This window comes from Sarcophilus harrisii, chromosome X (assembly GCF_902635505.1).
Source record: "Sarcophilus harrisii chromosome X, mSarHar1.11, whole genome shotgun sequence".
NCBI classification, from domain to species: domain Eukaryota; kingdom Metazoa; phylum Chordata; class Mammalia; order Dasyuromorphia; family Dasyuridae; genus Sarcophilus; species Sarcophilus harrisii.
In genome coordinates, this window is record NC_045432.1 from 77,844,342 (window position 1) to 77,871,905 (window position 27,564).

At 46.7% G+C, this 27,564-nt stretch overlaps 3 long non-coding RNA genes across 10 annotated transcripts in view; 2 read left to right on the plus strand and 1 right to left on the minus strand.

The window, feature by feature from the left end:
• Positions 1-26,490, plus strand: part of LOC100920507 — a 61,577-nt gene extending 35,087 nt beyond the window's left edge. For 5 of the 8 annotated variants that reach the window (XR_004230518.1, XR_004230522.1, XR_004230525.1 and 2 more), the window contains exons 7-13: positions 387-926; positions 9,780-11,890; positions 19,076-19,239; positions 19,874-20,079; positions 21,818-21,935; positions 24,222-24,318; positions 24,668-26,487. This is a non-coding gene — a long non-coding RNA (uncharacterized LOC100920507). Of the gene's footprint in view, positions 1-386; positions 927-9,779; positions 11,891-19,075; positions 19,240-19,873; positions 20,080-21,817; positions 21,936-24,221; positions 24,319-24,667 lie in introns of all 8 variants that reach the window. The other 3 variants (XR_004230521.1, XR_004230524.1, XR_004230523.1) reach the window with 3 other exon arrangements.
• On the plus strand, positions 1,097-3,069 carry LOC116420229. Its single transcript, XR_004230527.1, has 2 exons — positions 1,097-1,298; positions 2,885-3,069. It is a non-coding gene; the product is annotated as an uncharacterized LOC116420229 (long non-coding RNA).
• On the minus strand, positions 9,152-12,770 carry LOC116420228. The gene is made up of 2 exons (XR_004230526.1): positions 11,898-12,770; positions 9,152-10,277 (listed from the first exon to the last, which is right to left on the minus strand). It is a non-coding gene; the product is annotated as an uncharacterized LOC116420228 (long non-coding RNA).
• Positions 26,491-27,564: the final 1,074 nt, after the last annotated feature.

The window sequence follows — 27,564 nt, forward strand, 5'->3', positions numbered from 1 at the left end:
AAGAAAAGAACTTGCCTCCACAAGTAACCAGAAGTCCCTCCTCCTGCTCTAGGGTGAAGAACACCAGTTCCCATCACAATTTGCCAGAAGTCCCTGCGGCTGCTCCAGGGTGAAGAACACTTGTGGCGACAAGTAAACAGAAGTTCCTGCTGACGCTCCAGGGTGAAGAGCAACAGTTGCCATTACAAGTTACCAGAAGTCCCTGCTGTAGCTCCAGCGTAAAGAGGAACACTTGTGATCACAAGTACCCAGAAGTCCCTGCTGTAGCTCCAGCGTGAAGAGGAACACTTGTGACCACAAGTACCCAGAAGTCCCTGCTGCTGCTCCAGGGTGAAGAACAACAGTTGCCATTACAAGTTGCCTGATGTACATGCTGCTGCTCCAAGGTGAAGAGGAACACTTGCCATCACAAGTTACCAGAAGTCCCTGCTGTAGCTCCAGGGTGAAGAGGAACACTTGTGATCACAAGTTACCAGAAGTCCCTGCTGTAGCTCCAGGGTGAAGAGGAACACTTGTGATCACAAATTACCAGAAGTCCCTGCTGCTCCTCTAGGGTGAAGAATAACAGTTTCCATTACAAGTTGACTAAAGTCCCTGCTGTTGCTCCAAGGTGAAGAGGTCCAAGTGCCATGAAATGTTGCCAGAAATCTTTCCTGAAGATACTGGGTGAAGAAGACCAATTTCCCTAAGAAAAATGCAGAAGACATAGCTGCAGATTAGTGGTGGAGAGAGGCCTTTGATATCACAACAAATCAGAGGTCTCAGTTGCAGCTCTGGGTTGGACAGAGGTCTTTGCTATCACAACCTAGCATAGGTCTCATTTACCGCTCCAGGAAAGAATGAGGCCTTTGCCATCACAACTACGCAGACGTCCCAACTGCAGCTTAGGGGTCGAGAGAGGCCTTTGCCATCACAACCAAGCAGAGGTCCAAGCTGCAGCTCCCGTTTGAAGAAGAACACTTACTATCACAATAACTGGACATCACAGCTGCGGTCCAGTGTGAAAAACTGCACAAAACGAATTCCTGCCTCCAAAAGTAACAACTGACAAAGTACCAATCCCTGCTGCTCTAGGGTGAAGAAGAACAGTTGCCATCCAAGTTGCCAGAAGTCCCTGCTGCTGCTCCAGGGTGATTAGGAACAATTGTGATGACAAGTAACTAGAAGTCCCTGCTGCAGCTCCAGGGTGAAGAGCAACACTTGCCATCACAAGTTACCAGAAGTCCCTACTGCAGGTCCAGGGTGAAGAGGAACACTTGCCATCACAAGTTACCAGAAGTCCCTGCTGTAGCTCCAGGGTGAAGAACGAACACTTTGTAGATCAAAGTTACCAGAAGTCCCTGCTGCTGCTCCAGGGGAAGAGGAACTTATATCAGTTACATCAGAAGTCCTGCTGTGCCCAGGGTGAAGAACAGTTTCATCACATGCCTCTAGAAGTCCCTGCTGCTGCACCAAGGTGAAGAGGACCACTTGCCATGAAATGTACCAGAAATCGTCCTGAAGCTGACCTTAGGGTGGAAGAAGGACCATTTGCTAAGCAAAATAGCAGAAGACACAGCTGCACTTAGGTTGGAGAGAGGCCTTTGATCATCAATAACAAATCAGAGGTCCTTCAAAGACTTGCAGCTCCTAGGTGGACAGAGGTCCTTTGCTCAGTGACAACCCAGTCCATCACAATTTGAGTCCTGCTCCAGGATGAATGAGGCTTTGCCATCACAACACGCAGACAGTCCCAATGCCACCTTAGGGGTGAGAGCCTTGCCATCACAACCATGCAGAAGGTCCAGCTGCAGCTCCAGCTTGAAGAAGAACACTTATATCACCAATAACTGACATCCACTGCTGTGGTCCAGTGTGAAGAAGAAGCACTTGCCTCCAAAAGTAACCAGAAGTCCCTCCTGCTGCTCAGGGTGAAGAACAACAGTTGCCATCACAAGTTGCCTAGAAGTCCATGCTGCTGCTCCAGGGTGAAGAGGAACACTTGATGACAAGTAACCAGAAGTCCCTGCTGACGCTCCAGGGTGAAGAGCAAACTTGCCATCACAAGTTACCAGAAGTCCCTGCTGCAGTTCCAGGGTGAAGAGCAACACTTTGACATCAATAGTTACCAGAAGTCCCTGCTGCTCCAGGGTGAAGAGGAACACTCGATCACAAGTTACCAGAAGTCCCTGCTGCTGCTCAAGGGTGAAGAAGAAAACAGTTTCCATTACAAGTTTCTAAAGATCCTGCTGACTTCCTAAGGTGAAGAGAGACCAGTGCCAATGAAATGTTTCTCAAAATCTTCCTGAAGTTACTCGGTGAAATGAAGCAACCAATTTCACCTAAGGAAAAATGCAGAAGACACAGCTACGCAGCTTAGTGGTGAAGAGAGGCCTTTGCCATCACAACCAAGCAGAGGTCCAAGCTGCAGCTCCCTTTGAAGAAGAACATCTATCACAATAACTGGACATCACAGCTGCAGTTCCAGTGTGAAGAAAAGCACTTGCCTCCAAAAGTAACGAGAAGTCCCTCCTGCTGCTCTAGGGTGAAGAACAACAGTTGCCATCACAAGTTGCCAGAAGTCCTGCTGCTGCTCCAGGGTGATTAGGAACAATTGTGATGACAAGTAACTAGAAGTCCCTGCTGCAGCTCCAGGGTGAAGAGCAACACTTGCCATCACAAGTTACCAGAAGTCCCTACTGCAGGTCCAGGGTGAAGAGGAACACTTGCCATCACAAGTTACCAGAAGTCCCTGTCTCCGTAAGACATTGTGACAGCGAGTCCCCTCTCAGGGTGAAGAGGAACACTTGTGATCACAAGTTACCAGAAGTCCCTGCTGCTGCTCCAGGGTGAAGAACAACAGTTTACATTACATGTTGCCTAAAGTCCCTGCTGCTGCACCAAGGTGAAGAGGACCACGTGCCATGAAATGTTACCAGAAATCTTTCCTGAAGCTAATGGGTGAAGAAGACCAATTTCGCTAAGAAAATGCAGAAGCACAGCTGCAGCTTAGGGTGGAGAGAGGCCTTTGATATCATAACAAATCAGAGGTCTCAGTTGCAGCTCTGGGTTGGACAGAGGTCTTTGCTATCAACCTAGCAGAAGTGTCATATACCGCCTAGGATAGAATGAGGCCTTTGCATCACAACCACGCAGACGTCCCAACTGCAGCTTAGGGGTGGAGAGAGGCCTTTGCCATCACAACCATGCAGAGGTCCAAGCTGCAGCTCCCGTTGAAGAAGAACACCTTAATATCACCAATAACTGGACATCACAGCTGCGGGTCCAGTGTGAAAGTAAAAGACAACTCTGCCTTCCAAAAGTAACCTGCAAGTCCCTGCCCTGCTGCTCCTAGGGTGAAGAGCACTGAAGTAACAGTCCTGACGCCAGTAACACCAACAGTTGCCAGAAGTCCATGCTGCTGTCCAGGGTGAAGAGGAACACTTGCAGACAAGTAACCAGAAGTCCCTGCTGACGCTCCAGGGTGAAGAGAACACTTGCCATCACAAGTTACCAGAAGTCCCTGCTGCTTCCGCAGGGTGAAGAAACACTTCCACATAGTTACTCAAAGTCCCTGCTGTAGCTCCAGGGTGAAGAGGAACACTGTGCCATAAAGTTACCAGAAGTCCCTTCGCTGAGCTCTAGGGTGAAGAAACCATTTCCTTACAGAAATGCAAAGCCAGCTGCGCTTCCAAGGTGAAGAGAGGCCCTGCCAGAAATCAAGCTCAGAAGAGTCTCCTGAAGCTCTGGTGAAGAAGACCATTTCCTAACAAAATGCAGAAGCACACAGCTGCAGCTTAGGGGTGGAGAGAGGCCTTTGACATCATAAACAAATCAGAGAGTCCCGTCTGCGCTCTGGGTTGAAGAACAGAGGTCTTGCATCACAATCCAGAGAGGTGCATCTACCGCTCCAGGATAGAATGAGGACACTTGCATACAACTACGCAGACGTCCCAACTGCAGCTTAGGGTGAGAGAGGACCTTGCCATCACATACCATGCAGAGGTCCCGCTGCAGCTCCGGTTGAAGAAGAACACTTCCATCACCAATACAGGGACATCACAGCTGCGGTGTCCAGTGGTGAAGAGAAAGCACTTGCCTAAAAGTTAACCAGAGTCCCTCCTGCTGCTCTAGGGTGAAGAACAGAACAGTTGCCTAATCCTGTTACCAAGGAAGTCCCTGCCTGACCTGACTCCTAGGCAGGTGAAGAAACACAGTTTCCATTACAGAAATGACTAAAGTCCCTGCTGCGTTCCAAGGTGAAGAGAGACCATTGTCCATGAAAATCAGGTTTCTATGAAAGTCTCTCCACTGAAGCTTATCCGTCAGGAAGAAGAGCCATTTGCCAAGAACAATGCAGAAGCACAACTGCAGCTTAGGGTGGAGAGAGGCCTTTGCCAGTCACAACCAGCAGAGGTCCAAGCTGCAGCTCCCGGTTGAAGAAGAACACTTCTATCACCAATAAGTGGACATCACAGCTGCAGTTCCAGTGTGAAGAAAAGCACTTGCCTCCAAAAGTAACCAGAAGTCCCTCCTGCTGCTCTAGGGTGAAGAACAACAGTTGCCATCACAAGTTGCCAGAAGTCCATGCTGCTGCTCCAGGGTGAAGAGGAACACTTGTGATGACAAGTAACCAGAAGTCCCTGCTGACGCTCCAGGGTGAAGAGCAACACTTGCCATCACAAGTACAGAGTCCTGCCAGTTCCAGGGTGAAGACAACCTGCCATCAATATTCGAAGTCCCTGCTAGCTCCAGGGTGAAGAGGAACACTTGGCATCACAAGTTACCAGAAGTCCCTGCTGCTAGCTCTAGGGTGAAGAATAACAGTCCATTAGTTGATAAGTCCCCTCCAGCGGGACCACGCATGAAATGTTTCCTAGAAATCTTTCCTGAAGCTACTGGGTGAAGAAGACCAATTTGCTAAGAAAAATGCAGAAGACACAGCTGCAGCTTAGGGGTGGAGAGAGGCCTTTGATATCATAACAAATCAGAGGTCTCAGTTGCAGCTCTGGGTTGGACAGAGGTCTTTGCTATCACAACCTAGCAGAGGTGTCATATACCGCTCCAGGATAGAATGAGGCCTTTGCCATCACAACTACGCAGACGTCCCAACTGCAGCTTAGGGGTGGAGAGAGGTCTTTGCCATCACAACCATGCAGAGGTCCAAGCTGCAGCTCCCGTTTGAAGAAGAACACTTCCTATCACCAATAAGTGGACATCACAGCTGCGGGTCCAGTGTGAAGAAAAGCACTTGCCTCCAAAAGTAACCAGACGTCCCTCCTGCTGCTCTAGGGTGAAGAACAACAGTTGCCATCACAAGTTACCAGAAGTCCCTGCTGCTGCTCTAGGGTGAAGAATAACAGTTTCCATTACAAGTTGACTAAAGTCCCTGCTGCTGTTCCAAGGTGAAGAGGACCAAGTGCCATGAAATGTTTCTAGAAATCTTTCCTGAAGCTACTGGGTGAAGAAGACCAATTTCCGTAAGAAAAATGCAGAAGACACAGCTGCAGCTTAGTGGTGGAGAGAGGCCTTTGCCAGTACAACCAAGCAGAGGTCCAAGCTGCAGCTCCCGGTTGAAGAAGAACACTTCCTATCACCAATAAGTGGACATCACAGCGGCAGTTCCAGTGTAAGAAAAGCACTTGCCTCAAAGAACAGAAGTCCCTCCTGCTGCTCTAGGGTGAAAACACAGTGCCATCACAAGTGCCGAAGTCCCTTGCTGCTGCTCCAGGGTGAAGAGGAACACTGTGATGACAAGTAACCAGAAGTCCGCTGAGCTCCAGGGTGAAGAGAGGAATACTGCCATCCAAGTTACCAGAAGTCCCTGCTGTAGCTCCAGGTGAAGAGGAACATCCATCACAGTTACCAGAAGTCCCTGCCGAGCTCCAGGGTGAAGAGGACCACGTGCCATGAAATTTACCAGAAATCTTCCTGAAGCTACTGGGTGAAGAAGACCAATTTGCTAAGAAAAATGCAGAAGACACAGCTGCAGCTTAGGGGTGGAGAGGCCTTTGATATCATAACAAATCAGAGGTCTCAGTGCAGCCTGGTTGACAAGTCTTGCTATCACAACCAGCAGAGGTCATATACCGCTCAGGATAGAATGAGGCCTTGCCATCACAACTCACCAGACTCCCAACCTGCAGCAGGGGTGGAGAGAGCTGCCATCACAACCATGCAGAGGTCCAAGCTGCAGCTCCGTTGAAGAAGAACACTTCCTATCACCAAAATGACATCGCTGCGGTCCAGTGTGAAGAAAAGCACTTGCCTCAAAAGTAACCAGACGTCCCTCCTGCTGCTCTAGGGTGAAGAACAACAGTTGCCATCAAAGTTACCAGAAGTCCCTGCTGCTGCTCTGGTGAAGTAACAGTTTCCATTACAAGTTGACTAAAGTCCCTGCTGCTGTTCCAAGGTGAAGAGGACCAAGTGCCATGAAATGTTTCTAGAAATCTTTCCTGAAGCTACTGGGTAAGAAGACCAATTCCTGTAAGAAAATGCAGAAGACACAGCTGCAGCTTAGTGGTGGAGAGAGGCCTTTGCCAGTACAACCAAGCAGAGGTCCAAGCTGCAGCTCCCGGTTGAAGAAGAACACTCCTATCACCAATAAGTGGACATCACAGCGGCAGTTCCAGTGTCAAGAAAGCACTTGCCTCAAAAGTAACAGAAGTCCCTCCTGCTGCTCTAGGGTGAAGAACAACAGTTGCCATCACAAGTTGCCAGAAGTCCTTGCTGCTGCTCCAGGGTGAAGAGGAACACTTGTGATGACAAGTAACCAGAAGTCCCTGCTGACGCTCCAGGGTGAAGAGCAATACTTGCCATCACAAGTTACCAGAAGTCCCTGCTGCAGCTCCAGGGTGAAGAGCAACACTTGCCATCACAAGTTACCAGAAGTCCCTGCTGTAGCTCCAGGGTGAAGAGGAACACTTGTGATCACAAGTTACCAGAAGTCCCTGCTGCTGCTCCAGGGTGAAGAACAACAGTTTACAATTCAAGTTGACTAAAGTCCCTACTGCTGTTCCAAGGTGAAGAGGACCACGTGCCATGAAATGTTTCAGAAATCTTTCCTGAAGCTAGTGGGTGAAGAAGACCAATTTCCCTAAGAAAAATGCAGAAGACACAGCTTCAGCTTAGGTGTGGAGAGAGGCCTTTGATATCACAACAAATCAGACGTCTCAGTTGCAGCTCTCGGTTGGATAGAGGTCTTTGCTATCACAACCTAGCATAGGTCTCATTTACCGCTGCAGGATAGAATGAGGCCTTTGCCATCACAACTACGCAGGCGTCCCAAGTGCAGCTTAGTGGTGGAGAGAGGCCTTTGCCATTACAACCAAGCAGAGGTCCAAGCTGCAGCCCCCGTTTGAAGAAGAACACTTCCTATCACCAATAAGTGGACTTCACAGCTGCAGTTCCAGTGTGAAGAAAAGGACTTTCCTCCAAAACTAACCAGAAGTCCCTCCTGATGCTCTAGGGTGAAGAACAACAGTTGCCATCACAAGTTGCAAGAAGTCCCTGCTGCTGCTCTAGGGTGAAAAGCAACACTTGCCATTACAAGTTGCCTGAAGTCCCTGCTGTTGCTCCAAGGTGAAGAGGAACACTTGCCATCACAATTTGCCAGATGTCCCTGCTGCAGCTCCATGGTGAATAGGAATATTTGCCATCAAAAGTTACCAGAAATCTTTCCTGTAGCTACTGGGTGAAGAAGACCAATTACCCCAAGAAAAATGCAGAGGACGCAGCTTCAGATTAGGGGTGGAGAGAGGCCTTTTCTATCAAACAAAGCAGAGGTCTCAGCTACAGTTCTGGGGTGGAGAGAGGCCTTTGCCATCACAACCAAGCAGAGGTCCAAGCTGCAGCTCCCGTTTGAAGAAGAACACTTAATATGACCAATAACTGGACATCACAGCTGCGGGTCCAGTGTGAAGAAAAGCACTTGCCTCCAAAAGTAACCAGAAGTCCCTCCTGCTGCTCTAGGGTGAAGAACAACAGTTGCCATCACAAGTTGTCAGAAGTCCCTGCTGCAGCTCCACGGTGAAGAGCAACACTTGCCATCACAAGTTACCAGAAGTCCCTGCTGTAGCTCCAGGGTGAAGAGGAACACTTGTGATCACAAGTTACCAGAAGTCCCTGCTGCTGCTCCAGGGTGAAGAACAACAGTTTCCATTACAAGTTGCCTAAAGTCCCTGCTGCTGCTCCAAGGTGAAGAGGACCACGTGCCATGAAATGTTACCAGAAATCTTTCCTGAAGCTACTGGGTGAAGAAGACCAATTTCGCTAAGAAAAATGCAGAAGACACAGCTGCAGCTTAGGGGTGGAGAGAGGCCTTTGATATCATAACAAATCAGAGGTCTCAGTTGCAGCTCTGGGTTGGACAGAGGTCTTTGCTATCACAACCTAGCAGAGGTGTCATATACCGCTCCAGGATAGAATGAGGCCTTTGCCATCACAACTACGCAGACGTCCCAACTGCAGCTTAGGGGTGGAGAGAGGCCTTTGCCATCACAACCATGCAGAGGTCCAAGCTGCAGCTCCCGTTTGAAGAAGAACACTTAATATCACCAATAACTGGACATCACAGCTGCGGGTCCAGTGTGAAGAAAAGCACTTGCCTCCAAAAGTAACCAGAAGTCCCTCCTGCTGCTCTAGGGTGAAGAACAACAGTTGCCATCACAAGTTGCCAGAAGTCCCTGCTGCTGCTCCAGGGTGAAGAGGAACACTTGTGATGACAAGTAACCAGAAGTCCCTGCTGACGCTCCAGGGTGAAGAGGAATACTTGCCATCACAAGTTACCAGAAGTCCCTGCTGCAGCTCCAGGGTGAAGAGCAACACTTGCCATCACAAGTTAACAGAAGTCCCTGCTGCAGCTCCAGGGTGAAGAGCAACACTTGCCATCACAAGTTACCAGAAGTCCCTGCTGCTGCTCTAGGGTGAAGAATAACAGTTTCCATTACAAGTTGCCTAAAGTCCCTGCTGCTGCTCCAAGGTGAAGAGGACCACGTGCCATGAAATGTTTCTAGAAATCTTTCCTGAAGCTACTGGGTGAAGAAGACCAATTTCCCTAAGAAAAATGCAGAAGACACAGCTGCAGCTTAGTGGTGGAGAGAGGCCTTTGCCAGTACAACCAAACAGAGGTCCAAGCTGCAGCTCCCGTTTGAAGAAGAACACTTCCTATCACCAATAAGTGGACATCACAGCTGCAGTTCCAGTGTGAAGAAAAGCACTTGCCTCCAAAAGTAACCAGAAGTCCCTCCTGCTGCTCCAGGGTGAAGAACAACAGTTGCCATCACAAGTTGGCAGAAGTCCTTGCTGCTGCTCCAGGGTGAAGAGGAACACTTGTGATGACAAGTAACCAGAAGTCCCTGCTGACGCTCCAGGGTGAAGAGGAATACTTGCCATCACAAGTTACCAGAAGTCCCTGCTGTAGCTCCAGGGTGAAGAGGAACACTTGTGATCACAAGTTACCAGAAGTCCCTGCTGCTGCTCCAGGGTGAAGAACAACAGTTTACATTATAAGTTGCCTAAAGTCCCTGCTGCTGCACCAAGGTGAAGAGGACCACGTGCCATGAAATGTTACTAGAAATCTTTCCTGAAGCTAATGGGTGAAGAAGACCAATTTCGCTAAGAAAAATGCAGAAGACACAGCTGCAGCTTAGGGGTGGAGAGAGGCCTTTGATATCATAACAAATCAGAGGTCTCAGTTGCAGCTCTGGGTTGGTCAGAGGTCTTTGCTATCACAACCTAGCAGAGGTGCCATATACCGCTCCAGGATAGAATGAGGCCTTTGCCATCACAACCAAGCTGAGGTCCAAGCTGCAGCTCCCGTTTGAAGAAGAACACTTAATATCACCAATACCTGGACATCACAGCTGCGGGTCCAGTGCGAAGAAAAGCACTTGCCTCCAAAAGTAACCAGAAGTCCCTCCTGCTGCTCTAGGGTGAAGAACAACAGTTGCCATTACAAGTTGCCAGAAGTCACTGCTGCTGCTCCAGGGTGAAGAGGAACACTTGTGATGACAAGTAACCAGAAGTCCCTGCTGACGCTCCAGGGTGAAGAGGAACACTTGCCATCACAAGTTACCAGAAGTCCCTGCTGCAGTTCCAGGGTGAAGAGCAACACTTGCCATCAATAGTTACCAGAAGTCCCTGCTGTAGCTCCAGGGTGAAGAGGAACACATGTGATCACAAGTTACCAGAAGTCCCTGCTGCTGCTCTAGGGTGAAGAATAACAGTTTCCATTACAAGTTGACTAAAGTCCCTGCTGCTGTTCCAAGGTGAAGAGGACCACGTGCCATGAAATGTTTCTAGAAATCTTTCCTGAAGCTACTGGGTGAAGAAGACCAATTTCCCTAAGAAAAATGCAGAAGACACAGCTGCAGCTTAGTGGTGGAGAGAGGCCTTTGCCAGTACAACCAAGCAGAGGCCCAAGCTGCAGCTCCCGTTTGAAGAAGAACACTTCCTATCACCAATACGTGGACATCACAGCTGCAGTTCCAGTGTGAAGAAAAGCACGTGCCTCCAAAAGTAACCAGAAGTCCCTCCTGCTGCTCTAGGGTGAAGAACAACAGTTGCCATCACAAGTTCCCAGAAGTCCCTGCTGCAGCTCCAGGGTGAAGAGCAACACTTGCCATCACAAGTTACCGGAAGTCCCTGCTGTAGCTCCAGGGTGAAGAGGAACACTTGTGATCACAAGTTACCAGAAGTCCCTGCTGCTACTCCAGGGTTAAGAACAAAAGTTGCCATCACAAGTTGCCAGAAGTCCCTGCTGCTGCTCCAGGGTGAAGAACAACAGTTCCCATGACAAGTTGCCAGAAGTCCCTGCTGTTGCTCCAGGGTGAAGAGGAACACTTGTGACCACAAGCAACTAGAAGTCCCTGCTGACGCTCCAGTGTGAAGAGGAATACTTGCTATCACAAGATACCAGAAGTTCCTGCTGCAGCTCCAGGGTGAAGAGGAACACTTGTCATCAAAAGTATCCAGAAGTCCCTGCTGTAGCTCCAGGGTGAAGAGGAACACTTGTTATCACAAGTACCCAGAAGTCCCTGCTGCCGCTCCAGGTTGAAGAGCAAGACTTGTCATCCTAAGTTGCCAGAAGTCCCTGCTGTAGCTCCAGGGTGAATAGGACCATTTGCCATCAAAAGTTACCAGAAATCTTTCCTGTAGCTACCGGGTGATGAAGACCAATTACCCCAAGAAAAATGCAGTGGACCCAGCTGCAGATTAGGGGGGGAGAGAGGCCTTTTCTATCAAAACAAAGCAGAGGTCTCAGCTACAGCTCAGTGGTGGAGAGAGGCCTTTGCTATCAGAAGAAAGCAGAGGTCTCAGCTGCAGTTCCAGGATGCAGAGACAAATTTTCCATCACAACCAAGCAGCTGTCTCAGCTGCAGCTCCAAGATGGAGAGAGGCCTTTGCCATCACAACCAAGCAGAGGTCCAAGCTGCAGCTCCCATTTGAAGAAGAACACTTACTATCACCAATAACTGGACATCACAGCTGCAGGTCCAGTGTGAAGAAAAGCACTTGCCTCCAAAAGTAACCAGAAGTCCCTCCTGCTGCTCTAGGGTGAAGAATAACAGTTGCCATCACAAGTTGCCAGAAGTCCCTGCTGCTGCTCCAGGGTGAAGAGGAACACTTGTGATGACAAGTAACCAGAAGTCCCTGCTGACGCTCCAGGGTGAAGAGGAATACTTGCCATCACAAGTTACCAGAAGTCCCTGCTGCAGCTCCAGGGTGAAGAGCAACACTTGCCATCACAAGTTACCAGAAGTCCCTGCTGTACCTCCAGGGTGAAGAACAACAGTTTACATTACAAGTTGCCTAAAGTCCCTGCTTCTGCACCAAGGTGAAGAGGACCACGTGCCATGAAATGTTACCAGAAATCTTTCCTGAACATAATGGGTGAAGAAGACCAATTTCGGTGTTACCAGAAATCTTTCCTGAAGCTAGTGGGTGAAGAAGACCAATTTCCCTAAGAAAAATGCAGAAGACACAGCTGCAGCTTAGGGGTGGAGAGAGGCCTTTGATATCATAACAAATCAGAGGTCTCAGTTGCAGCTCTGGGTTGGACAGAGGTCTTTGCTATTATAACCTAGCAGAGGTGTCATATACCGCTCCAGGATAGAATGAGGCCTTTGCCATCACAACTACGCAGACGTCCCAACTGCAGCTTAGGGGTGGAGAGAGGCCTTTGCCATCACAACCAAGCAGAGGTCCAAGCTGCAGCTCCCGTTTGAAGAAGAACACTTCCTATCACCAATAAGTGGACCTCACAGCTGCAGGTCCAGTGTGAAAAAAAGCACTTGCCTCCAAAAGTAACCAGAAGTCCCTCCTGCTGCTCTAGGGTGAAGAACAACAGTTGCCATCACAAGTTGCAAGAAGTCCCTGCTGCTGCTCCAGGGTGAAGGGGAAAACTTTTGACCACAAATACCCAGAAGTCCCTGCTGCTGCTCCAGGGTGAAGAGGAACACTTGCCATCACCAGTTACCAGGAGTCCCTGCTGCATCTCCAGGGTGAAGAGGAACAGTTGCCATCACAAATTACCAGAAGTCCCTGCTGCTACTCCAGGGTGAAGAACAACAGTTGCCCTCACAAGTTGCCAGAAGTCCCTGCTGCTGCTCCAGGGTGAAGAGGAACACTTGTGACCACAAGGACCCAGAAGTCCCTGGTGCTGCTCCTAGGTGAAGAGGAACACTTGCCATCACAAGTTAACAGAAGTCCCTGCTGCTGCTCCAGGGTGAAGAACAATAGTTGCCATTACAAGTTGCCAGAAGTCCCTGCTGACGCTCCAGTGTGAAGAGGAATACTTGGCATCACAAGATACCAGAAGTTCCTGCTGCAGCTCCAGGGTGAAGACGAACACTTGTCATCAAAAGTAACCAGAAGTCCCTGTTTCAGCTCCAGGGTGAAGAGGAACACTTGTGATCCCAAGTTACCAGAAGTCCCTGCTGCTGCTCCAGGGTGAAGAGGAACACTTGTGACCAAATGTACCCAGAAGTCCCTGCTGCTGCTCCAGGGTGAAGAGGAACACTTGTGACGACAAGTAACCAGAAATCCCTGGTGACGTTCCAGGGTGAAGAGCAATACTTGCCATCAAACTTACCGTATGTCCCTGTTGCAGCTCCAGGATGAAGAGGAACACTTGCCATCACAATTTACCAGATGTTCCTGCTGCAGCTCCAGGGTGAATAGGAACATTTGCCATCAAAAGTTACCAGCAATCTTTCCTGTAGCTACTGGGTGAAGAAGACCAATTACCCCAAGAAAAATGCAGAGGACGCAGCTGCAGATTAGGGGTGGAGAGAGGCCTTTTCTATCAAAATAAAGCAGAGGTTTCAGCTACAGCTCCGGGGTGGAGAGAGGCTTTTGCCATCACAACCAAGAAGCTGTCTCAGCTTCAGCTCCAAGATGGAGAGAGGCCTTTGCCATCAACACTAAGCAGAAGTCCAAGCTGCAGCTCCTGTTTGAAGAAGAACACTTCCTATCACCAATAATTAGACGTCCCAGCTGTATGTCCAGTGTGACAAAAAGAACTTGACACCACAAATGACCAGAAGTTCCTGCTGCATCTCCAGGGTGAAGACGAACACTTGTCATCACAAGTAACCAGAAGTCCCTGCTGTAGCTCCAGGGTAAAGGGAACACTTGTGACCACAAGTACCCCGAAGTCCCTGCTGCTACTCCAGGGTGAAGAACAAAAGTTGCCATCACAAGTTGCCAGAAGTCCCTGCTGCTGCTCCAGGGTGAAGCGGAACACTTGTGACCACAAGTACCCCAAAGTCCCTGCTGCTGCTCCAGGGTGAAGAACAACAGTTCCCATTACAAGTTGCCAGAAGTCCCTGCTGTTGCTCCAGGGTGAAGAGGAACACTTGTGACCACAAGCAACTAGAAGTCCCTGCTGACGCTCCAGTGTGAAGAGGAATACTTGCCATCACAAGATACCAGAAGTTCCTGCTGCAGCTCCAGGGTGAAGAGGAACACTTGTCATCAAAAGTATCCAGAAGTCCCTGCTGTAGCTCCAGGGTGAAGAGGAACACTTGTTACCACAAGTACCCAGAAGTCCCTGCTGCCGCTCCAGGTTGAAGAGCAAGACTTGTCATCATAAGTTGCCAGAAGTCCCTGCTGTAGCTCCAGGGTGAATAGGACCATTTGCCATCAAAAGTTACCAGAAATCTTTCCTGTAGCTACCGGGTGATGAAGACCAATTACCCCAATAAAAATGCAGTGGACCCAGCTGCAGATTAGGGAGGGAGAGAGGCCTTTTCTATCAAAACAAAGCAGAGGTCTCAGCTACAGCTCAGTGGTGGAGAGAGGCCTTTGCTATCAGAAGAAAGCAGAGGTCTCAGCTGCAGTTCCAGGATGCAGAGACAACTTTTCCATCACAACCAAGCAGCTGTCTCAGCTGCAGCTCCAAGATGGAGAGAGGCCTTTGCCATCACAACCAAGCAGAGGTCCAAGCTGCAGTACCCATTTGAAGAAGAACACTTACTATCACCAATAACTGGACATCACAGCTGCAGGTCCAGTGTGAAGAAAAGCACTTGCCTCCAAAAGTAACCACAAGTCCCTCCTGCTGCTCTAGGGTGAAGAACAACAGTTGCCATCACAAGTTGCCAGAAGTCCCTGCTGCTGCTCCAGGGTGAAGAGGAACACTTGTGATGACAAGTAACCAGAAGTCCCTGCTGACGCTCCAGGGTGAAGAGGAATACTTGCCATCACAAGTTACTAGAAGTCCCTGCTGCAGCTCCAGGGTGAAGAGCAACACTTGCCATCACAAGTTACCAGAAGTCCCTGCTGTAGCTCCAGGGTGAAGAGGAACACTTGTGATCACAAGTTACCAGAAGTCCCTGCTGCTGCTCCAGGGTGAAGAACAACAGTTTACATTACAAGTTGCCTAACGTCCCTGCTGCTGCACCAAGGTGAAGAGGACCACGTGCCATGAAATGTTACCAGAAATCTTTCCTGAAGCTAATGGGTGAAGAAGACCAATTTCCCTAAGAAAAATGCAGAAGACACAGCTGCAGCTTAGGGGTGGAGAGAGGCCTTTGATATCATAACAAATCAGAGGTCTCAGTTGCATCTCTGGGTTGGACAGAGGTCTTTGCTATCACAACCTAGCAGAGGTGTCATATACCGCTCCAGGATAGAATGAGGCCTTTGCCATCACAACTACGCAGACGTCCCAACTGCAGCTTAGGGGTGGAGAGAGGCCTTTGCCATCACAACCAAGCAGAGGTCCAAGCTGCAGCTCCCGTTTGAAGAAGAACACTTCCTATCACCAATAAGTGGACCTCACAGCTGCAGGTCCAGTGTGAAAAAAAGCACTTGCCTCCAAAAGTAACCAGAAGTCCCTTCTGCTGCTCTAGGGTGAAGAACAACAGTTGCCATCACAAGTTGCAAGAAGTCCCTGCTGCTGCTCCAGGGTGAAGGGGAAAACTTTTGACCACAAATACCCAGAAGTCCCTGCTGCTGCTCCAGGGTGAAGAGGAACACTTGCCATCACAAGTTACCAGGAGTCCCTGCTGCATCTCCAGGGTGAAGAGGAACAGTTGCCATCACAAGTTACCAGAAGTCCCTGCTGCTACTCCAGGGTGAAGAACAACAGTTGCCCTCACAATTTGCCAGAAGTCCCTGCTGCCGCTCCAGGGTGAAGAGGAACACTTGTGACCACAAGGACCCAGAAGTCCCTGCTGCTGCTCCTAGGTGAAGAGCAACACTTGCCATCACAAGTTACCAGAAGTCCCTGCTGCTGCTCCAGGGTGAAGAACAATAGTTGCCATTACAAGTTGCCAGAAGTCCCTGCTGCTGCTCCAAGGTGAAGAGGAACACTTGCCATCACAAGTTACCAGAAGTCCCTGCTGCTGCTCCAGGGTGAAGAACAATAGTTGCCATTACAAGGTGCCAGAAGTCCCTGCTGACGCTCCAGTGTGAAGAGGAATACTTGCCATCACAAGATACCAGAAGTTCCTGCTGCAGCTCCAGGGTGAAGAGGAACAGTTGCCATCACAAGTTACCAGAAGTCCCTGCTGCTACTCCAGGGTGAAGAACAACAGTTGCCCTCACAATTTGCCAGAAGTCCCTGCTGCTGCTCCAGGGTGAAGAGGAACACTTGTGACCACAAGGACCCAGAAGTCCCTGCTGCTGCTCCTAGGTGAAGAGGAACACTTGCCATCAGAAGTTACCAGAAGTCCCTGTTGCTGCTCCAGGGTGAAGAACAATAGTTGCCATTACAAGTTGCCAGAAGTCCCTGCTGCTGCTCCAAGGTGAAGAGGAACACTTGCCATCACAAGTTACCAGAAGTCCCTGCTGCTGCTCCAGGGTGAAGAACAATAGTTGCCATTACAAGGTGCCAGAAGTCCCTGCTGACGCTCCAGTGTGAAGAGGAATACTTGCCATCACAAGATACCAGCAGTTCCTGCTGCAGCTCCAGGGTGAAGACGAACACTTGTCATCACAAGTAACCAGAAGTCCCTGCTGTAGCTCCAGGGTGAAGAGGAACACTTGTGATCCCAAGTTACCAGAAGTCCCTGCTGCAGCTCCTGGCTGAAGAGGTACACATTTCACCACAAGTAACCAGAAGTCCCTGTAGCAGCTCCAGGGTGAAGACGAACACTTGCCATCACAAGTAAGCAGAAGTCCCTCCTGCAGCTCCAGGGTGAAGAACAACAGTTGCCATCACAAATTACTTGAAGTTCCTGCTGCAGGTCCAGGGTGAAGAGGAACACTTGCCATCACACTTTACTCGAAGTCCCGGCCATTGCTCCAGGGTGAAGAGGAAAACTTGCCATCACAAGTAACCAGAATTTCCTGATGCCACTCGAGGGTGAAGAGGTGCCATCAAAAATTACGAGAAGTCCCTGCTGCTGTTCCAGGGGTAAATAAGAGCAGTCCCATCACACGTAACCAGAATTCCCTGCTATAGTGACAGGGTGAAGAGGAACACTTGCCATCACACTTTACTCGACGTCCCGGCTATTGCTCCAGGGTGAAGAGGAAAACTTGCCATCACAAGTAACCAGAATTTTCTGATGCCACTCGAGGGTGAAGAGGTGCAGTTGCCATCAAAAGTTACGAGAAGTCCCTGCTGCTGTTCCAGGGGTAAATAAGAGCAGTCCCATCACACCTAACCAGAATTCCCTGCTATAGCGACAGGGTGAAGAGGAGCACTTGCCATCACAAGTAACCAGAAGTCCCTGTTGTAGCTCCAGGGAGAAGACATGCACTTGCCACTATAAGGAAGCAAAAGTTCCTCCTGCAGCTTTGCTTTGATGGCATTAAAGGAGGTAGTTCTAAGAAGCAGAATAGAGTTTAGAAGAGGGATAGAATTTTAAAAAGAGTATGATAAAAAATAGGATGTAGGGTAATAGTTATTGATCATAACTGGGAATGGGATGAACTCAGCCATAAAATGGAAGCAGAAAACATAATAAATTAAGATAAGAGAATCCAACAAATATGTTGTTTACAGGAAACATACATGGAACAGAAAAACACATAAGAGTTAAAATAAGGTGCTAAAGCAGAATCTATTTTGCTTCTGATGAGCTTAGTAGGGTAGGCATTAGAATTAGGATCTCAAATGAAGCAAAAACAAAAATATCCCCAACTAAATGAGATAGCCAGGGAAACTCCATTTCATTAACAGGTATCATAGATAATGATGTAATACCAATACTAAAACGTAAGTATCAAATTGAATAGATTCTAGATCCTCAAGGGATATTGAGTTAGAGGAGGAAATATTATAAGTTTACTAGTGGGGAACCTCAGTTTACCACTTAGAACTAATTACATCTAGCAATAAAATAAATAAGAAACAAGTTAAGGAGATGAATAGAATATTAGAAAAGTTAGATTTCATAGACCTCTGGAGAAAACTGATTGGGAATATAGAAGCTACATATAGTTATCCTCAAGAAACTTACCATAGAAGGCATAAAAACCTCACTAAACTACAGAAAATCAGAAATGGCATATGTACTCTTTTGGTACCATAAAATAGTAAACATTTTGTTCAATAAAGACCTTTGGAAGCCTAGGTTAAACATCAATTGGAAACACAAAAGTCCTAAAAATTGGGTGGACCATAGAACCAATAAATTCATTAAAGAATAGTAATAACAATGAGACAATGTACCAAAATTTCTGGAATGTAGCCAAAGTTGGAAAAATAGGAAAATATTTATTTTCCTTAGGAAAATAATTATATCTCTAAATGCTTATAATAATAAAAAAGAAAAAAGCAGAACAATGAATTGGGCTTATAGTTAAAAAGAAAACAGAAAAAGATTATTAAAAAAAAACTTTTTATTAAATGTTATTATAGAAATCTTAAAAAAACAAAGGATTGATAAAATTAGAAGTTAAAAATTGACCCAATAAATATAAAATTGCCCAAATTAACAGAATGGGAAATGGAATTCTTAAATAACTCTATGTTAGACAAAGAAATTTTAACATGCCATCAATGGGCACATAAAAAGTCCTTAGGAACAATTTGATTCATATGTGTATTCTAACAATCATTTTAAAAAAGAATTAATTCTAATACTATTTAAACTCTTTGGAAAAATAGGCAAAGAAGTTATCCTACCAAATTTCATTTTACTACAGAAATATGTTGCTCATACCTTCCTATTGAGTATTGATTCAAAAATTTTAAATAAAATACTAGTGAGGAGATTATAGCAATATTTCAGAAACTTCATATATTATCAGGTTGGATTTATATCAAGAATGTAAGGCTTATTCAATATTGGGAAAACTTTTAGCATAAATGATCATATTAATAACAAAAGTAACAAAAATCATGTGATTATCTCAATAGATACAAAAAAAACTTGAGAAAATACACCTATTTCTAGAAAAAAAAAACCCAGAAAGCACAGGAATAAATAGAGGTTTTTAAAAAATTATAGTCTCTTTTTAAAACCAAGAAGAAGTATTGTTTGTAATAGGGATAAATTAGATGTCTTCTCAGTAAGATTAGTGTATTATTGTGCCTGTCTAGTAATTTATTGTTTCTACATTTTGTTCTCTTTGTTTATCTGATGGATGTGAGCTCAATCTTTACAACTGTTTTCATTTGTCATTTTCTTATTATTAGTGATATTCATCTGGTAAACATGGAAAGAAGCTGCTGTCCAAGTAATTGATGGTTTGAACCTGCTGTACCAAAGTTTTTTTCTATGGATCTCAACTTCGCCTTTGGAGTTCACTTTGAACTGCTTTTGATTCAATTCATACGGACACCAGTTGTCATTTTCACATGTGAGAGTAACACGATTCCTCCCTCCTAAAGGTGGAAAGTTTTACGGGCCTCCTAGTATAGTTAGCCTTTCTCCCTAACTGCTGCCATTACTTGTTAGTAACAGCTTTGATACACAGAACTAGAAACTACTAAGCTCAGAGGGGAGCTCAAATGAGAACAGCTGTTAGGAGACTAGGAGTGAAAGGTTACTCCTGGCAGCTGAAGTAGCTCTTGGTTATGGTTGACTGTGTAATACTAGAATTCAATGGGATTCCTCCCCTCAGCTAGGGCTTTCCTTTTCACTGGTTTTTAAAGTGGAGACAGATTTTAAGGACACCTGTAGTCCAAGGGAACAAAGTTCCTCCAAACTCTTAAATGTGGAGGTGCTCTCTCATTGTGTTCCATTTAGAATCTGCTCCTGGAGGTCTGAAATACAAGGCTAGAGTTTCGATGGAACTTGAGAATATCAGCTGGTCACTAAGCAGGCGGTTCAGACTCTAAAGCATCTGTCTCTGGAAGATGCCTTCAAAGTCAGGGCCTCTGATCCTAGCTCTGACACTCATGGTACCAAAGAGTTCCCAAAAAACAAGAGAAAGCAATCAATCTCACCTCTACCCTGTCATGTCTCTGAAACATCTCTGTTTCTTTCTATAGTGTCCTTCTCTGATGTTTGAAAAGATTGAAGGCAAAAGGAGAAGAGGATGGCAGGAGGTGACAAAGATGAGAGAGTGTCATGGAAGGAGCAAACGTGAACTTGGACAGACTTTGTAAGATAGCAGACAGAAGGGCCTGGTATGCTAAGGTCTCTGGGGTCACAAATCTTCAACGTTCAAAATACCGGAGCCCATAAAGTGAATCAGGTAAGAGAGAAAAGGGTTACTGGATTGTATCATCTGGGGATGTAATTTATAATTTACCTAGATTTTCGCCATGTATTTTTATTTGCCTGAGTATGTTGTGTTGCTCTGGGGAAAAAGGGAGTGATGGCTACTAGGTGACGGTATCATTAGGTGCTTTCACAAGTGCTTGGATGACCAGGGCAAAGTGGCGGTCATGAATGGGCTGATAACAACTTAGAAGTGTTGAGTGAAATATCCAAGGAGTGCTAATCATAGTAATAATAATAATAATAATAATAATAATAATAATAATAATAATAATATCTCAAACTTATATAAATATTTAAGGTTTGCAAACCGCTTTGTTCATGCTGGGAGAAGGGCTCCTGGAGACAGGGAGCCACTCGGATAGGTCCATAGAAAGGGAGGTACATGGGACACAGAGATAAGCAGACATTAGAGACAGATGATGGGAGGCAGGAAAATGTTAGGACAGGGGTGGCTGTGAAGAAAGATAGGACTCAAAGTAATAGATAGACAACCAACTGAAGAGAGCCACGAGAAAAGTTGGAGGGAGAGGGATAAAAATGATCTGGGATCTTTTGTGACCTGCAGTCTCCACATGGGCCGCGGGTGGAGTGTGGAAGTCACCCAGGCTGATATACTAGTAAGTGCCTTCTTTAAGAAAAGCACAGTTTCTTGGCAGAAGGACCCCAAGAAACAGACATACATTGGCATGAAATGTAGGGTGCAGCACAGTCAGACATGGGGATGCCAGGATGCCCAGAAAGACAGGAGGTCATAGAAATGAATGGGGGAGAGACATACAGGAACAGGAGCAGATGCAGGCAGAGAGCCCTGACAAGGAGATGCACCCAGATGGGGTCATGCCCATTCACGTACACAAGAAGGGGCACATGACCAGACAAGGGCCACACAGACATGACAGATAGAGAAGGGAGTGGGCACACCAATGGAGAGACAGATGAAACACAGACTGCCACGGAGACCCAGATGAGATCCACATAAGGGAAGGTATAGTTGGGGCACACAAACATAGGGACAGAGAGGAGGGCAGAATGGGACAAAACAGACAGGACATGCACAGGTGGGCAGAGGGAACTCCCAAGGAGGGTGATGTGGACAAATGGTAGACAGAGACCCAGACTGACAAAAGTGATCCCTATGGACCAGAGGGGAGTGGAGGGAACACAGAAATGTCCTTACAGAGGAGGACATACAGACAGGAAGAAGGGTTGACAGTCGTAGACCAGGTGCTTAAATGGGAGGATTTGGCAACAAACAGATTGGGAACAGACATATGTGATATGTAGAATGGGGCATAGAGACATGTACAAACAGAAGCATGACATGACTCCTCAACAATGAGACGATTCAGGCCAATTCCTATGGACATATGATGGAGAGAGCCGGCTGCATCCAGAGAGAACTATGCGACTGAATGGGGAGCACATCAAAGTATTTTCTCCTTTTTTGCTACTGTTATTTGCTTGCTTGGTTTTTTTTTCTTTCTCATTTTTCCCCATTTGATGTGATTTTTCTTGTGCAGCATGATAATTATGAAAAGACGTTTACAAGCATTACACATGATTTATCTATATTAGATTGCTTGCTATCTAGGGGAAGGGAGAGGTGGAGAGGAAGGGAGGGGGACAAATTTGGAACCCAAGGTTTTTTGGTGCATGTTGAAAACTCTCTGAATATATTTTGATAAATAGAGCTATTATTTAAAAAACAGAAGCAGGACAAACAGACATCGGATAACAAGACAGGGATACACGAAGGAAGTGGGACTCAGATGAGGACGTATACAATGGACGGGAACAAAGAAGACCCAAAGACAAGGAATATCCCAGGTGAGGAGGCATGGGTAGACACAGAAACATAGAGGGTATACACGCTGACAGAGCGTACGTAGAAGCAGGGAGGGTAAATACAGAGACACACTGATGAGGACCTATGGGCAGAAGGAGAGTCAGATAGACACACAAAGGGGCAATAGAGATAGAACAAAAGAGAAATGGAGGGAAATGACAGATGAGAAACACACACTGGTAGTGGGATACCAAGAGACAGATGGAAGACATGTCAAATAAATGAGAGCTCTAAAAGAAACATCTATATGGTGAATCAAATAGGGCTGCTTAGACATGGGGCAGCGACAACTGGGAGAAACACAAATGGGGAAAATGAGCGAGGGGGACAGGACATAGCAGCACAAGGGAACATATGGGAATGGTGACCAAGGAAGCATGTAGACACATGGATGCAGACACACGAGCATGTGGGAAAAGACACGGTTACAGATAAAAATGAACACTGGGACACAGAGACAGATGAAAGGATAAAGATAGGGGGGGACACAGTAGAGTAGAGGAGTATATATAAATGGAGGGATGCACACCCGAAGGGGAATACAGATGGGGATTTGCTTTTGTCTTTGGTGCTCAAAGCAAGTCGAGAGAGGACCTCGGCATCTGGTACCTTATCTTGCCAAGTATTTTTAGAATCTTCCTAAGACAATTCAAATGGAAGGACAAATGGGGGAAATATGCCCAGATATAAGGTGGGATATAAACAGCTGGGGAACATGTGGATCGCTTGAGGGCCTCTTCAATATCTGGGGGAACAGAGGCAGGAGGTGGGGGATATAGCTGAAGATACACAGCGTGAATATGGTAATATATGAATTCACATGGACAAAGAGGATACAAAAGCAAAGGGAAGAACAGACAAATGGGCACTTACAGACAAAAGTAAATGTATAGAGAGGGACAAATAAAAGAATAAGCTGGGTAGATGCACAAATTTTGGGAAAGAGATGGGACAATCTGTGGATATTCAGAGAGCCTCGTGGCTAGCCAGAGGGACATACACAGATGATACATGAAGATGGGAGACACACAGACCTGTGAAAGATATAGAAAAATTAGTAACTAGACAAACCAGGAGATACATGTGGCCAGAAAAGCTGGACACACAGATTAGGGACACAGAGCATATGGATAGAGCAAGAAAATGTGTTCTGTTTTGCACGTGTTGAATCTGATATACCTAGAAGGCATCCAGTTGTAAAATAGGTAATTTGTAATCCTAGATCTCAGGAGAGAAACGAGGGCTGAATATAGGTATCTCCAAATCATTTATATAGATATGATCAATAAACTCATGGGAACTGACACAGTCATCAAATGACAATTAGAAAGAGAAAAGAGAAGATGGCTCAAGGCAAAGGCTTTGGGGGCACAGATTTAGTAAGTATGATTTAGATGATGATCCAGCAAAGGAGATGGAGAATGAATGATGAGACAGACAGGAGAAGAACCAAGAAAGAACAAAGTTTACAAAAACCAGAAACATTTAGACTATCCAGGAAAAGGGGCCTCTTTAAACGCACTGAATGCAACGTACAGGTCAAGAAGGATGAGGACTGAGAAAAGGCCATTGGGTTTAGCAAGTAGGGGATCATTAGAGGAAATAGTGGAAGGATGAGGTTGGAAGCTAGAGGACAGAGTTTGGAACAGTGAATAAAGTGGAGGCAGCAGCTGTAGATGGCTTTATCAAGGAGATCTGTACCAAAGAGGAAGAGACAGAGAGATGAAAATGATGGTGACCAAGGAAGCATGTAGACACATGGACGCAGACACACGAGCAAGTGGGAAAAGACAGGGTCACAGACAAACATGAACACCGGGACACAGAGACAGATGAAAGGATACAGATGGGGGACACAGCAGAGTAGAGGAGTATATATAAATGGAGGGATATCTAGTGTGGATGGTAGGATCAAGGGAGAGTTTTCCCAAGATTCTCTGAAATCCTCCTATTGACGTTGTCCTATGTTTCAATGGCATTCCATTGCAATTCAGAAAAACAAAGCGCTATATTGCCCTTGACTACCAATGTAGGCCTTATTTGTGCCCTACCTCTCTGAAGAAGGAAGAAGCCACACGTGACCTGTCATGAGCAAGTTCCTACAGTGAGTAGAACTCGGAACTTTCCTGTGTTATTTTATTGAATATTCTAGTGGCCTTCGTGTAAAGTTCTCTCCTACTTTCCACTTACTTTGTTTTGCACTACCATATCCAAAGCTTCTTAATTTTTTCTGAATACTTAATATTTGTCTCTGTTTTGGTTCACAGAACAATGAGAATCCATGACATCTGCCCACCACAATCTGTCCTGCCATTCTCAAGACCATGTGGCTTTCCTTCCCCTGCTTTGCTACCACAAGGATGGGTACTTTCTTTTTGTTTCTCTTTCATATATGTAGGATATGTGAACATACATGCATGTGAGTGTCCAACTGGAAAATAGATCTATAGATCGTGTGTTTATATGAGTAATGTTGACATAGCAAGTATAAATGTAGGTTTAATGGCTTATATGCTGATAGCAAAATGTTTCCCCAAATCCCAAGAGCTCCTCACAGCTCTCCTCACTGACAAGATTTTCACACTCATTTGGACAGGTATTTAACATTTGTCTCTTGTTTTCGTGTTTACCAATCTGTGAAATTGAAGCGGTGTTTTCATTTGTATTTCATAATTAGTGAGTGGGAACATAATTCGATATGTTTGTCAATCAGATACAGAACTTCCCACAACAAACACTGACATCATATGGAGGAACCCGGTTTATCTTCTTCTACGATGGCAGAGTCAACTCTACAAATGTACATAGAATATAAGAGGGCCAAAAAGGAATGGAAGGAAAGGAAAGGAAAGAGGAAAAAAAGGGAAGAGGAGGAAAAGGAAATAAGCATTTATTAAGAACCTACTATGTGTCAGGCACTGTGATAAGCACTTTACTAATATTATCTTATTAAGTGTGAGGTAAGTGCTCCTATTATTCTCACTTCAAAATGAAGAAACTGAGGCAGAGCAGACTATTAGTTGTCACATAGCTTAGGAAACCAAAGATGGCACAGATTTGAAGAGGCAGGGAATAATGAATGTCCCAAACAAAAATGGAAGGAACTAACAGAGGAGGGAACAACAGAGTGACAGAAGGATGGATGGGGTGAGTGTGAAAATGTGAGAAAGATGGATGGGTTTCGAGTTCGATTTCTAGCTATCAATTCTTGTACACTGAGGCAGGTTTGAAAGGTGAAGCATGAAAAGCTTGGAAAACTGAGATAGCCGGGAGAGTATGAAAGTAGAGATGTTGTGATTTAGCTGTGCAGCGTTCAGAATGAATCACTCAGTAAGAGACAGATGAGTAGGCCTATGTATATGTGATGTTTGGATGCAAGGAAAGAACACTTGAGTGAGCGATCGGTGGGTTCATTGTTGTACTAAGTGGGAGTCGGGTGCATTATGAAAGCTATCAGCAGAGTGGTGGATGAATGAGTATACCTGGACTATGGGAGAATGAATGGAGAAAAGGCAGAAGAGGAGAATGTGTTTTGAAAGGCAGAAAGGGGTGAAAGGGGTTCATTCATGAGAAAGAGAAAAAGCTGAAAAAGGATAGAACCAAACCCTGATGGGGGAGGGAATGTGATGTGAAATTGCCAAACTGAGAAGTGGCCAGGAAGAGCAGAATGATGGGAGAGAATTAATTCTGCGACATTTCTAGTGCTCCCGTGTGTGAGATACCAGTGAATTTAGAGACTGATTACTGATGTTTGGCTGTTTAGAATGACTGCCGGTGTGAGGGACAAATGGAGGAGCTGATGTAAAAAGTGAGAGTTGTATGCAGAAAGAAAGTGGTAGAAGAGAAGATCTACCTAGACTGAGAGAGATGAATTAAAGTAGAAACTTCAGCATTGAGACACTAATGGGAATTGAAATTTAAGAAGGGTTCATATGCAGACTCTTCCTCATGCTCTCTGCCACAGATCTGGACCCTCTGCCCCTTAATCATGTGCCACCACTTTGGAAAAGATCAGAAAAGCTGCAAAAAATTGAGGGGAGCCCAAGAAAATGGTGTCTCCCCTGAAGTCAAAAGGAGACCCTGAGGGTGGGACCATGTCAGAAGATGAAAAAGAAACCAGAGCAAGAGAGCTTACAGTCCCTCAGAAGAATAGGAAAAGACCGTGGCTACCCTAGCAAAGGTCCCAGCGGCCACAAAAGCCACCGCTCCTGCAACAAAGTGCCTGGGATATTTTCTAAGAAGGCCTCCGGCAAGAAAGGGCCACCCCGGCCAAAGCTGATGTCATCCTAACAGAAGCGGGAGCCCCCCCCCCCGAGCCACCCACCCATGAGCAAAGGGGCCCCCAGGAAGTTAAGAAAGAAGATGGTGACTCTGAAGAAGACAGTGAAGATGAGAAGAGAGAACCTGGGCCACCCAGAGCTACAAAAGTGGGAGCAGCTCTAGCCAAATACACTTAGATGGTGGTAATGGAGGAGGAAGAAGAAGAAATGAAGGAGGAGGAGGAGGGTGGGGAAGAAGAAACAAAGGAAGAAGAAATGGCGGCGGTGGAGGAGGAGGAGGGTGGGGAAGAAGAAACGAAGGAAGAAGAAATGGCGGCGGCGGAGGAGGAGGAGGGTGGGGAAGAAGAAATGAAGGTGGAAGAAATGGCGGCGGCGGCGGAGGAGGAGGAGGGTGGGAAGAAGAAACGAAGGAAGAAGAAATGGCGGCGGCGGAGGAGGAGGAGGGTGGGGAAGAAGAAATGAAGGAAGAAGAAATGGCGGCGGCGGCGGAGGAGGTGGAGGGTGGGAAGAAGAAACGAAGGAAGAAGAAATGGCGGCGGCGGAGGAGGAGGAGGGGGGAAGAAGAAACGAAGGAAGAAGAAATGGCGGCGGCGGAGGAGGAGGAGGGTGGGGAAGAAGAAACGAAGGAAGAAGAAAATGGGGGGCGGAGGAGGAGGAGGGTGGGGAAGAAGAAACGAAGGAAGAAGAAATGGCGGCGGCGGAGGAGGAGGAGGAGGGGGGAAGAAGAAACGAAGGAAGAGGAAATGGCGGCGGCGGAGGAGGAGGAGGAGGGTGGGGAAGAAGAAACGAAGGAAGAGGAAATGGCGGCGGCGGAGGAGGAGGAGGGTGGGAAGAAGAAACGAAGGAAGAGGAAATGGCGGCGGCGGAGGAGGAGGAGGGTGGGGAAGAAGAAACGAAGGAAGAGGAAATGGCGGCGGCGGCAGCGGAGGAGGAGGGTGGGGAAGAAGAAACGAAGGAAGAAGAAATGGCGGCGGTGGAGGAGGAGGAGGGTGGGGAAGAAGAAACGAAGGAAGAAGAAATGGTGGCGGCGGAGGAGGAGGAGGGTGGGGAAGAAGAAATGAAGGTGGAAGAAATGGAAGAGGAGGAGCAAGAGGAGGATGGGGAACAAAAAATGAAGGAGGAAGAAGAAGAGGAACAAATGGAGGGTGAAGAAGTTGGGGAAGAAGAAATGGAGGAGAAAGAGGAGGAGAAGGGTGGGGAAGAAAAAAATGAAGAAGGAAAAAGTAAAGGAGGAGGAGGAAGAAGAAAACGACTAAATGGAGGAGGATGGTGAGGAAGATGAAATGGAGGAGGAAGAAGAAATGGAGGAGGAGAAGGGAGGGAAAGAAGA